Raw genomic sequence first — 14,236 nt, forward strand, 5'->3', positions numbered from 1 at the left:
GAAATTTTAGATACTAACAAAATACTATGATGCCAAAATAAACGCTATAAAATGAACAATATATATTTTAAAACCATTTTTGTAACATCCAGAATATGGGACAGTGACTATTATGAAAATTTCGTGATGGATAAGAATAATTTGAGCAATGTCCACACTGCCGTTTTCAAAACACAATTACAAAGAATAAAGTATTAACTCACAATTTTTTTAGATATAAACCTTTACACACACATATATAAACAAAACCGATTAAATGTAAGCCTTTTCGTTTGATACCTACCACACGCGCGGACAGGACGCTCCCATAAATTATTTAATTGTACACTAAGCTTTACAATTCAAGATCGTTACGATTTTGTTCCGGTAGTATGTAACGTGACGCACAGGAGGTGACGTTTTCATCTCACGAGACTTTTAAAATTGAAAATAACTAATATTTATTTAAACTACCTTGTTTTTAGCCTTACTAATCTAATAATGATGAGTTGTTTATGTTATATACAGTGTTATAGAGTTAAAAAAACAATTTATTAACCTTTTAAATACTGCCACTATCCGGACCAAAAATTTTGCGCGCCGATGACACCAACATTGTCGTCACAGTTTTCGCCTTAACTGACTTTAAAACGGCAATGGCGGAATCCTAATACGAACATAAAGTTGCCAAGAAGGTAGAAAAAACACAAATTAGTAGATTTTGTCTTCAGTACGATATCAAATTCACCGTGACGAAACCGGATTTTCCGGAACAATGATTTTCGTAGGACAACATTAAAATAATGATATTTCTTAAAATAACAATAAATTTATGGCATAAAAATTAAAAATACGTTTTTAGAAATACAGAGACTAAGTTCAAAAACTTAAACATACCTAAAAACGAATATTTTAGAAGTTAGATGTATTTGAAATCTCCAAGAGCGCCATGGGACACACGATATTTATACGTCCTCTTCAGGTTTATTTTAAATATAAAAATAACTATCCACTTTTTATGCTACATATCGATTTAATTGTACATTAAAATATATACCTAAATTAATCAAAAACTCACTTTCACACGTGCCATATAAAAAAATCAAAATAAAAATGTTTGAATGTGTGGGACAGGCCCATTTTGCTAGGGTCAAGTTTTCTGAAAAACACCCAGGTGCATTTAATGGAATACAAATAGTTTTGAAACGCATTTATTAAATCTATTCTTGGCTTTAATTTGAAACTTTTCACAAGCAAAAGTTACAAAGGGAGTGGAAATGGTTTGTGCAGGCGGGCCGGATTAGAGGGCCTTCAAGAGCGTTCAACGAATGATGGAAATGAAAGTTCTAACAGGCTCGGTTTAGTTAGATTGTGCGGCTACCAACACTCGGATTTGGATTAAACCCGACATGTTCGACACCGCGACGTAAATTTTCTCTTGACGCCCTATGCATCTTAGTACGAATAACAAATATTTGGAGAATTTACGCTGTTCAAACAGAATGGCTAATGAACAAATGAACCAAGACGTATGTGAGCAGAAACGAGCATACCGTTACAGTTCTTCAATGCCTAGGGGTTTTTTTTTAATTAAATATAAGTGAAACTGTATCGCTACTTTTATCAAGGGGAGGAAACTAGATTAACTTTTAATAAGAATAAATTCGTAGGACACTAAGCATCAGGCAATTATATAGCAGTATTTATGTAGGGAGGTAAACCTGAGAATAACCTCAAATTGTTGAAAATCCTAAATTGAATAATCCATACCATCCCCAATCAAAAAATAAACAAATGAAAAGCAAAAAGCGCAATTAAGGGACTGTAATTATAGTGGAAGTGAGTCTAAAAATTGACCCTCAACGAGTGGCTACGCTTTTTAAAGTAGCTATCGGTGTCTGTTTCAGAACAAATTGTACATTCAGAGCTCCACTAATGAGATCGCGCAGGGAGGGGTTGAGTTGTGGCACAAGGGATGCGGGGGGCGAGAGGCGCGCGGGGCGAGGGACCGTGTCTCCAAGGACTATATTTTACGTTTAATTGACGCACAGCTGTCAGCTAATGAGTCCAGGATTTTTATAATATTGTTCAAATAAAGCGTTCGGAAAAGTCTAAATTACCCGCAGCGAGAGCGATAAATTTTCTCAAAACATTTCTATTTTTTATTAATAAGTGTACTTTTTGGGATAGTACTTTATGAACTTAGTTAAAGTGATAGTATTTTGTACTGTTTATTTGGAACCTAATAAAGTTAACGCCTCAGGTGTCATTAGACGGGAGATATTTGAAATGGAACATTAAACTAATTCTGAGGGTTTCAGGTCTTGTTTTACTGAGACAAGTGAGCTTACCATGAGCTCATAATTAGCAGGACTGCTAACTTGATTTGACGTTTGCGAATTAGCCATTGCCCGCGGTGTCCTTTGAGAAATTGCTGGCCTTCTCAAGAAGGTTTAATTGTTAAAGTATCATAAATTTGCCCAGAATTCTTGCTAACAATGAGCTATGAGGGTAGGCCCTAAGGACTTGTTAGTGACAAAACACTACGCAACAAGTCATTATCTTAATTTTAGTAATATTAGTACATACATAATCTCTTGTCTTCACTCTTTCTCACGCGCACAAAACAACCACCAAAACTATTTTTATGATAAATTGTTCTGAAAACCATACGTTCAATCATAACGGAATATTTTAACTTTGAGAGGTAAATAAAGAGAATCCATATCAATCACTGAACATGATTATTTTAATGCCATGAAAATAAAAAATGTAGTTTAAATGTAGTATTTGGTTTCGGTAAGAATAAATAATAAAGCTGACATTCAGGAGTGTGAAGTACCTATAAAAGTAAGTAAAAATAAGCAGGATTATTTACCTACAACAAACTGAAACTGTTGACAACGTTGATTGGTGCCTTTTAACATAAAATTAAGGTCCATAAATTAATATTAAAATATTCGTTAAGTGAAATGTTTTTTGTTCGAAATAATATTTTGATGTAGTTACGAATATACATATATAGGTATTTAGGAGTAAGAGAGACCACACTGAAGACTAAACAGTCGGCCGATATTTGGCGAAAACAGATAAAAAGAAAATCTGTTTAACAATATTTTAATAGAACACATTTATTCACAAAATACTTACATTAATTGAAAAAAACAAACTTATATATATATACAACTTAAAACTAATGCAGTGCATCAAAAAATTGCTCCTCATCGCTGTCCAGTGACAGCGATGAGGAGCAATTTTTAATGGTAATGTACCCAAAAGACTGGCAGCATTGCCACGTTGGATGGCAATGCTCAACCTCTGTGCGAAAAAAAAGCCAGCCTTTGGGTCCCGGGAAGTGTCAACCAGGCGCTGGGAAATATCCCTGGCAAGAAGGTGGGCGCTCGGACTCCATGGCCCTAGAGTTTCAACCCCAAACGGCTCAAACATGTAATTGCTTATAAGGTTACTATATTTGCGCCGCTTGAGGTTCTCTGCTTGTGCAGCGGCGGAGCAGAAAATCTTGGTTCAAATCAAAGTTTTCAGTCGATTTTGGATACCGGCTAAATACCTGATCTTTGCAATATGCATTCATATTCATACTGAGTTATGAGCCCACTACTATGTATAACTACCGGCCGACTAAAAGTTTGCAGTGTGCGGATACAAACAGACAGTTCAAAGGCGCCGCACTATTGATATTTGATCTATCATAATTTGGAGCGTTTAGTTTGCGGCGTGCACTAAACATAATACAACTACATATATTGTTTGTTGTCACCTTTAGTTATATGTCACGCCAAAAGCGGTATCATGTTAATGGCGTTTGAAAATCTATTATGGTAAAATGGAAAACGAGTGTTCCAATAATAAAATCAAATCGAAGTAATTATAACGCAGAAATCAGATTTAGCAACTGTCAATTCCTCGACTGAAGGAAAAGCCAAAAAAAACGATTGTTTGGTGCACGTGGCATTTAAATCGAGAAGCAAAGTTTTAAGGGATTTGAAAGCTTAAAAGAGTATTTTTAACTGACCTTATATAAGTTTGTTTCGGCATAATTCAATTAGTAGGACGCCTACGTTCCTGCTTGGTAGAAGGTTAAATATTATTATGATGGATAAAGTACGGAAATGTCTATACTTAAAAAAATAATTACTTAGATTCAGGTGAGTATGAATTGGTTATCGAGCTAAACATTTCTTTAATATTTGATTGGTAACCACTTTGGGCTAGAATTGACATTAATTTTAATATCAAATATGAAAATTCAAATTATATTGTTATCTGCAAATAACAGTGATACTATTCCTGACATGTTATATTGCTGGACCGCGCACTGTCACATTGATAACAGCAATATTATTAGTAAATTAATATAATGAACATTAAATTATTTCGGATCATTTAATATTTTATTCGACTTAACCGACATGGCGTTTGGTTTGCGGCCGCAATCAAAACACAAATTAACTATACCTATCTGACCTATTTACATACATTTTTACTCATTAATGCAGTTCTGTCAAGTTAATAGCTATGTTTAAACAATAATGAAATTATGAATTTGCTAAATATATCTGCGTTTTTTTAACAACATTTATTTTATAAGTAGGTAGGTATTTATATTAATTATTACACGACTTTATGTACCTTGATAGACCTACCTAGGTACATACGAATGTGTGTACGATAAAGTTCGCTCCCTCAATGTCATAGATATAAATGTAGTTGTGGTTTTGATCTCATATTCATCGCATTAAGAGCTTATCGTTCTCAAAATATCACAAATTATTTCCTTGTTTATGTAGTCGCTGTTTAATCTATATAAAGTACCGGCTGTGCCAACAATGACAGTAATTTTCTTGGAAGCGAAAGTTCCTCTTTTTTAAGATTATAATTCCCATTCAATATCGGAGTTTCTATCGAGGCGCTTTTTTATCAGCATATTTTCGCAAATTGGATTATAAAGGACTATTCCGTATTTAATATCAACTTATTTATTTACGCCCCCGGCTCCTCGGGCTACGCCAGCCGGGCTCATCTTGCACGTACGCCATGTTAGCAAACAATTTTTAATAAATCTACTTAAATCGACAGATAAAGTGGCCGCCGCTGAGTGCACTATGCGAGTACGAGTGGGGGACGTAATAAGTTTTATTTTTGCTTTGTTGTACGGTTTGTTATAATATTATTCAAAGAGGAAGTCTGAGGAGGTTGCCAAGCAATTTGGCAGGGAGCGCGGCGGCGCTGCGCAGATAGAGCGTTATTTACAGCGGCTATTGGAGCCGGGGTATATCGTAACTTCTGCTTAAATACCTTGTTACAGTCCTGGCCCTAGCTACACATTCCGTCTTTTGCTTCTTTCGCTCAAAAACGCACGCAAGTTTTCCCTCAATTCGCGGGCGGAAAGAATGGAAGAGACAGATGTAATTCTCTAAATGCTGCGAATAACTTGTTAGGCACATGTACCCAATACAAATTGTGTTGCGTAAATAACACTATATAAAAGGGATAATTTATCGCGCCTTAAATAGGACGGCGTAATTTGTCGACGACAATGGCCACCCTAGCGTGTGTGGATATAACTTATTCACTTTAGCATCTGATCACTTGCTCTGATTTTATGTTCCACTGTTAATTTGCTTGTTTTTTTTTTTGTTGTTGTTCATATTAAAATATTTTTCCCCTTAGAATTTACTTAATTTACCAGATTAAAAATGTAAAAAGAATGAACATTACAGTAATGGCATATCTCTTAAGAAAGGGTAGTGTTTTTGTTTATAAAACAGCATTTTTAAAACAATCTAATTTATTTTTGAAGTGAACAAAATTGCGAGTTTTCTTAGTCGAAAACCTCATAAGCTTCTTTAGTCAATTTAATTGTATTTCAACGCTCTAAAGTTTACGGTGCAATCAGTTCCAAGTTTACGAGGCACACCTTGTTTTCTTAAGGGCTTTTGAACTTAACACTTACATCAAATTCAAATTTTTACACCACTCTCAAGAACTTGACGGCTGTAATCTTGTGTAAATCCTACTTGCGCACGTCACTTGAATATCAATGAAGTGGGTGCCTAAAATACTTATAAAAATACAAATTATTTAGTATTAGGTATTTAATCCGGTATTCGCAAAAGAAAAACAAGTCCAAGTCAATAAAAAATCTAGGTTTGCTTTTAAGAAACACTAAGCTTAAAAGATACATTCCAATATTAAAGACAATTACTGTTACATTACCTAATAAACGAAATACTGAATCAAGTTCCAAAATTACAGGCTTACAGCAAGCACTGTCTAATTTAACACGAAACGCGGTATTATTTATTTATTTGTGTTGCTAATAAACGCTCAAAAGATATGTGGGCTAATGTCTCGTTATGTATTCATAACACAGCTATTGTGTCGAGCACACAATGTTGATTCTATTAGGTTGCGGAAACGAAAGCTTGTCTGACAACCTCTGTTTTATGCCACTGTGCAAACGTACGGAGAATATTCTGTATTATTGTATGGTGGCAAAATGGCCACAATACAAATAACAGCCAGTCGAATGTCGACCGTGAAGTTTTATGTCCCCAAGACGGTTTACTGCTGCTGGTTCGTTACACTCTTGCATTCGAATTCTGAAATCCGTTGTACAAGTAGATTTTATAATTATAGTTCGGCCATTCAGAGAATGCGTTCCTGACACGTCGCGATTGAACTGACGACGTAACTTTGCAATGGCGTTGCAGTTACGATAAAAATATTTTTGCTGGTTGTTTACCGTTTTAACAATTGAGGAGCATTAAAACAACATTATTATATCAATAATCAATGAATGTTATTACGTCGTCAGTTCAATCGCGACGTGTCAGGAACGCATTCTCTGAATGGCCGAACTATAAACATTTTAAAATGACAAACAGTGTCGTGTAACATAAGGTATGTCGCTTGTTAAAAACGTAGACAAAAGTACCATTGTCAAACCGACTTATAAAATATCAACACACACTTTTCAAACAAACTACGAAAATTGAAAAGCCTGTTGACATTTCCATGTTCTCTTTATTGATATAAACACAAAATAGAAATATTTTTTGGATGATCAAAGACGATAAGTAAATCTCTTACTCGTACTTCAGCCGAGGGATTCTAGCTCCATAAGCGAACGCGTGTCGGCAAATCTCATTACTTTTCGAGGATAAAGAAAATTCAATATCTATCGTTCTTTGTCTGGCCATACCCTTACAAATTTTATTTCGCAGGTCCCGTTTAAACTTCGTGTGTGTAAAAGTTGTAATTTGGCCACACAGCTACCTGTCCATACTACACCAACTGCTTTTGTTAAAACGCTGGAAAGTGCCTCTGTAATAACATCATCAATATGTTCCTTCGTAAATCAATTACTTGATACGCTACAAGCTTTTTCAACAAGCAGCTTATAAAGCAGAATATTGAAATCATTAAACATTTAAATACAGTACACAAAGGAAATCGCGGAGTATTGTAATAAAGTCATAAGTACATGTTATTTAATTTTTGCAAGTCGACATTTCAGGGAGACGTCTTTGATAGTAGATCCATTTCACAGTCGGCGACAAATTATGTTACAATAAATCAATTCTGTTCAAAAGTATTACTGAGCGTTGGCAAGTCATTTTGGGGCAATTTTCGTTATTGAACGCGTCTTCATTCAGTGTTATTGTTTTGGGCCCGATGTAAATTAGTTTGTGGGCGGCTTCAGAAGGAAATCAAATTAATTATACGTTTAAACACTGTTGGTGAACGCGATATTAAAATTGAATTCTTTGCTCACTTCGAAGGTGTTTAGAAAGACAATGTGTTGAGAAACGATGCAATGCTGTATTCTTGATGTTAGGGACGCTAACATCTAATGACAGTACCTTGCCTTGTTAGAGTTTTCCCAGTACTCTGTCGAACTAAGAAAATATGTACAGGTCACACGCACAGGTTACGGCATTGTTATTATTAATTCCTTACTGCTCACCCTCAAACGTCACTCAGGATTAGCTTTACAAACTTATCTTTTTTTGCTCTCTAATTCTCTGTGTCACTCTACATTCCCTTAATTATCAGACAATTTAATAATCACATACTTATATGAATTAATGAAAGAAAAACAATTTAGTTTCACATAAACGTTACATAAATAAATAAGCCTTTTATTTTCTCGCTTTTACAAAGTTTTTAGTTATTAACCTATGTGAATAATTAAGAAACAAATAAAAAAAAATATATAAATGTAAGTATTATATGTAACATAGTTTAGTCCGCAAGAACCCCTGATTGGGTATAGGCCTCCTCCAAAGATGCCCATGCGTCGAAACGTTACATATGAATAGGTATAACGTTTATAGGAAAACTTGTTTTTCTGCTAATTACACTCAGAATAAAAGCAGCTATTAGTGTAATTTATTATTCAATGAATAGTATTTATCCTTAAATATATCAGCGTTATCTAGATATTCATTACTATTTACTATTCATTACTATAAACATTGTATTTATGCGAATACGTTATTTATATAATTTTGTTCTACAATAGTTTTATTTGCAGTTGTAGCTCACGTTTAAAAAAGAGATTTCAAAACAAATAAAAGCAGAAAGAGCTACATTTTGCGGAGGTCCATGTGCTGAATAAGACATTATATGAAACAAGGATGCGCTGTAGGAAGTCCAAATAACATATGAGCTTAATCTGGCCAGTGAGCGCGGACCGAAGCGAAACGTATTGTAGCAGATTTATCGGAAGCGACAAAGGCCGAGACATCGTTAGAAAAAGAATAAAACGCTAGACAAAAGAACAGCAGAACAATAGCAATACTGTACGTAACAGAATTTAAAAATACAACCATTATCGGAGGCCATAGCTGCCCTTTTAACTCTCATACGTACGCTTTCATGCTGAATAGGCGAAGTTTCAATGGCTGTTGTTAGACGAAAACTTAACGTGGAGTGAATTCTTGCGTGAACTAGGAATGCGAATACTTCCATCAAAAGAAAGTTCAATTCGAGCGTGATACGTAATGTGGAGTAAGCTGAGTGCGGTGACACAGTATCCCGAAGGCACAAGATATAGAATCGCCCGCGTCTGACTCATGTGCCGGCAAATACAGTCTGCTCGATACAGTCATGATCCCACTTGAAACTTTTATTTCAAAGAAAGCGGCATCGAACGCTAGGAGGCTATCAAAAGCCAATGTTGAAATATCTCTATTACAGTTTCGAGTTCAAATTATGAGCCTGGAGGCAAGACCTAGGTAAAACTCAGGTATTGTTCTCAAATTTTGATCTGTAGGTCATAAATATTAAATTGGGTAAAGCTGATAATTTTACAGTTCAAGTTACCTTTTTCATAATATATTTTTCAAAAGCATTTACCAATTCAATCAGCGAAGGTAAAAGTGTACAACCATGTAATAAAAATAAAATTGAACGTCACAAATAAAAACACTAGAACAACCAACCCCTTTAAATCTAGCTACGAATAGGATTCATTACTAAAAGACAAAAAAGAAACATACACACCAGGTGTCCGAACTTAATATTACGAAATTCAGCAACAAAAATATCGTGTTAAATCGACATTACGAACTAGAAATAGGTTTATCAAGTGCCAAACATTTCACAATAACCGTCGCCGCTTCATTAAACAACGGCTAATAGTAATAAATACGGCACAAATTAGCTCATTTCAAGCCTTAAGCGGTTTGAAAACACTCGATTGCTTGTTTCGTCAATATTACAGATTATTATCGTGCAATACAAAATACACTATTTAATTAAAAAGTAGGAAATATTAACACCCTTTCAGTGTTATTTTGGCACTTTATAGCAAGCCAGTCCCCTAACATTTATGGTACATATCGATGTCCTAAGGCGGTCGAGTTGTCAGCCATTAGGATTGGAACAGGTCAGACGGGAGAACCCGTGATTACGACTAGCTTTGACGTTATGACCTGACGTTCTAGACTGTGGCAGTGTTGGCACAGTGTAATTGTGACGTATGACGTTTTAAAAGTACATCTCTCGTGGTACTAGTGCAGGCAGATGTTCATTTTATGACAGCTGTAATGTTTTACTGCATTAACTAACTGTAGTGCTCTGTTGTTGTACTACAAGGTTACGACGCGTAGCACATTGCTACGAGTGCTACGATTCCTAGCAAATGCTACGAAAAAGCGTAGTTGTAAATCCTAAGAAATTAAGATTCAGTCTAAGTTTGCGCACTACCTATACAAAGCAATTATTATTGTACGTTAGTCAGTCAGCCATATGTGTACAAACAACATCATAACTCCCACATCTTAGCCAGACACGAACAAAAATAAACAAGTAACCAAAACATCGTTATTTATCGGTACACACCTTATATTGTTCGGAGCTATTTCCCGCTTAGTTTGATATTGATTCCTCGTTTAATCGTATTGCTAGGCGTTGTGGGCCCAATCACCGACGATAACTGGATTTTGCTCCCCGAACGTAGTCGGGACACGTGACATCACCCTAGGGATATCAATTGTGAACTCAATTATTGTCGACTAATTAAATTAATACCCAGGAAATATTGACTATCAAACATGAGTACTTGTGCGTTGTGTAACGATCAATGTAATTACTTGATACATGTTCGTGCGATTGCCACTTTGCGATGTTTTAAGTGATATTATGTGTGCTTTCGAAGTGCTGTTTATAAGCAATAAAAATAAAACACAAAACAAAGTGTACTTAAACACATTTAATATATTTTTTTGTTGTTGTGAAAGCGTGATTTTTCTTAATGTGTATCTTGAAACCTATTGACGCAGCGCTAATATTTACTATAGAGATAAAGTTAATACCCGTCTGGGTTTTCATCTATGCATCGTGTTTGTAAACAGAGTACATTTTTAAATCTTTATCGACACTGGTTTTCTTCATAAAAATAGCTATTTACCCAACTCAAAGTGAAAGATAAAATCAATATCCTAGCGTGAACATACAATAGTTTGCGTCACCATCAACCGTACAGACAATGTTTCGGCAAATAAGCTTACTAGTCGAAATAACACAATATTGACATCAAGGTTATATCAACTCGGAAAATATATGTACGGCTTGCTGTCAGAAATATGGTTTTTGTAATCAATTGTACGAAGTCAGGATAGCATGGAATACGGTTTTCTAAATAAATAGTACGAGACTACAGATTTTAGCTTAATCATAGTTCTCTAATCGTATATCAGGCATTCAGGCACATGCGAGTGCATTCGACTATATTCGGCTATGTTCGGATATGTTCGTATATCACAAGTACATGTCGTGAGTCACGTCTGTCGCAATTAGCCGTTGTGTGCGCGCCGGCGACGCGAGCGCCTCGCACACGCGTGGTCTCACCTCACTGCCAATTTGTACCGCATTGTTACACTTTACACTACACGCTAGCAGAAACACGGGAACTACGTTATTAGTGATTACAATCTTTATAGCTGTTCCGGATAATCATTACGTCGAATATTGTAACAAAGTTTCCAAGGGAAAAGGGTGCTTTATTTATAGGCCGACATTGTGAACGATAATTTGAGTTGTAGATTTTTGAAATGATAAAATAAAGGTCCCTGAATGTAAGAGTTTCTGTTAAATTGCTTACAACTCAAATTGATTGCTTTCGAAATTGTTTACGCATTTCATGAAGTGTTGAATTTATTCAGACTGAAAATTTCATGCATAAAAGAAATCTAAACAACATAACAGTCCAAAATGTTTTCAACAAAACAAACTAATATCGAATGTTTCCGCAATTCAATAAAGTAATAAAAAGTTTTTCAGCAGTGTATGCATTGCTTTATGTAGAAAACGGGCGCCAGTAGCCATAACTGATAGGGAACAATAATTTGACGGCGGAACGCAACACAAATGTGCATCTGGGGAGTTGGCCTGCAAAACACTGTTTCCAGAACACTAATTCACAGCATAAACCGATGAAATGTTCTCGCATTTAGTATGCAGATACTGGTACACCAGTCGTACATACAACATAAACATCTCAAAGTAACTCCCCTCCACGAGAAACTTTGAACAGCCCGATTTCTTTGTTATTTTTAATATCGACTTTTTTGCGCTCGAACGGTGGTTGCTAATGGATTTTCAATATTTGTGTTGACAGACAAACAAGGGGCGAATGGAGTGAGCTCTCGAACATTCCGTCTGCGTCCGTCCCCACGATCCAGTGTGTATCTCTCTAAAGAAAGCAATCGACAACGTTTAAACGACATTTATTTATGTTTACCCGCGGTTCACACTACTGATTAGTCGCTTATCCGGTGACGATAACTTTTTCACGTGTTTGTCGTTTGGAACGTCAAATATTGCCGCTTTGTTCACTCGATGACTCATTAGGGAATAAAATATTCACATAGAATCGCGATTTGCCGACCGCTCTGTAACTATTTCAGTATCCCGTTTCAATGTATGGGTTTGTTCGCTGGCACACTGAATAAACATTGATGTTAGATGAAATATTTTATTAGTGAGCTCTCTATCATCAAAACTGTTGGACGTCGGACTCTATTACCATAATAGGTACAGATTTGGTGCGGCTGCCCAACCCTCTTCCAATATCTTATGTTGGCATGAACTGAATGAGTCCGCAATATTTTCAGTCCACAATACATTCTACGTAGTTTATCAAATTTGTTTTATACGAGAAACTACGTGTCTGTTGCGATAAGAGAAAAATAAATATACCTACAAGAGTAAGATTTGGGAACAGCCCCTTTAATTTATAGGAATTGATCCTGCAACTGTATTATGATATTTGATATTAATTACCTACTATACAGACTGAGTATATAAAATATCTCGTTCAGTAAATAGTTAAAATATATTTGCTGGACCACCTACTTTAAGTGTCTACAAGGTTGCAGCGGTCTTAAAGTAACTTAATAAGAACTGCGACGGTCAGCTTAGTATTCCTAGTAACTATTCATTAGATCGATATAAAAAGTTTTAATGGAAAGCAAAAGTATTAGAGACAATGTATTAGAGGTTTAAAAGAGGTTTTATTTAGTGCTGCGTTTAAGGTGTGAAATCAAAGTCAATCAAGTGACTTTCAGTGCCTTTTGCAATCCTATTTTTATTTATCGAGGTAATTCAAATAATAATTTTCTAATACATTTGTGTAGCATTTGTTCGTTAGTAACAAAATAGTGCACGCTAGGCCGACGTATGAGTGAAGCATTGTGGTTGCGGTTCAGCCACTCGTGGCTACAGCCGCGCCTCGCCACGCCGCATGCTGAGGGCATACTACGTGACATGTGGCTGAACCATGGAGTAAGGAAAAATGAGCGGAGCCATAATGAAGGAAGATCATTCACCTAATTCTAGGTCAAATTCGTACGATAGGCATGACAAAACGATCAATTACGAGTGAACATGTATCAACGATTTTTGGTATTACAAAAAATGGGCGGGCCCAAAGATGGCGTATAATGGCGAAAACAGTAAGTTTCCTCGTCCCGCGCACACAAGCATTGTGGCGCGCTGCTTTTTTAAGAGATTTTGCGTTATGGCACCTCCGCCCGTCATTTTGTTCTCCATGGTCTGAAGCTATTTATACATATTTTCATTATTTCTCCAGTTATAATTAATGTCCCGCAGGACAGGACGGGTGACGCGTCGCGGTTTCGGTCACGCCGCCGCCATCATGTTTTGACGACGAAATGGAGTGGATTATATTCTATTTGACGCGGTCTTAGCGAGGTCTTGAACTTACTACTTAACTAGGTACCTACTTCAGAATACATACAAGTAGAAAAGTATCTTAGATAGTGTCAGAAATACACAGGTGCAGGTTTAAGATTATTTATTTTGAGCGTCTTTTAGTACCGTTTATTTAAACAGTTTAAAATGTAAACTCAGTAGACAATAAGCATAAAATATTTTGTCTATCTAGGTTAAACATATATTCATGTATGTATGTATGTACAAACCCGAATGTGATAATACATAATATCTACATACGTAAACGAAGTCCCGAGGCACTATTTGTTTGAATATTTTGATGATCGCATCCTTTCGAATGTAAATGTACATGCCCTTTGTAGAAATAAAGACCCTACCTGAATATATAGGAAGAAAAGTACTTGGCTACGTCTTAAACACAATAGATAAAAGATAACTAGAAGCAGGCTTGATGTCAGCAGTACTATTGGCATGTGTACGACATTTGTAACACATTTCAGATGTTGCTTGGTAAGTGAATAATAAAAGGAAT

This window comes from Helicoverpa zea, chromosome 7 (assembly GCF_022581195.2).
Source record: "Helicoverpa zea isolate HzStark_Cry1AcR chromosome 7, ilHelZeax1.1, whole genome shotgun sequence".
Taxonomy (NCBI): Eukaryota; Metazoa; Arthropoda; class Insecta; order Lepidoptera; family Noctuidae; genus Helicoverpa; species Helicoverpa zea.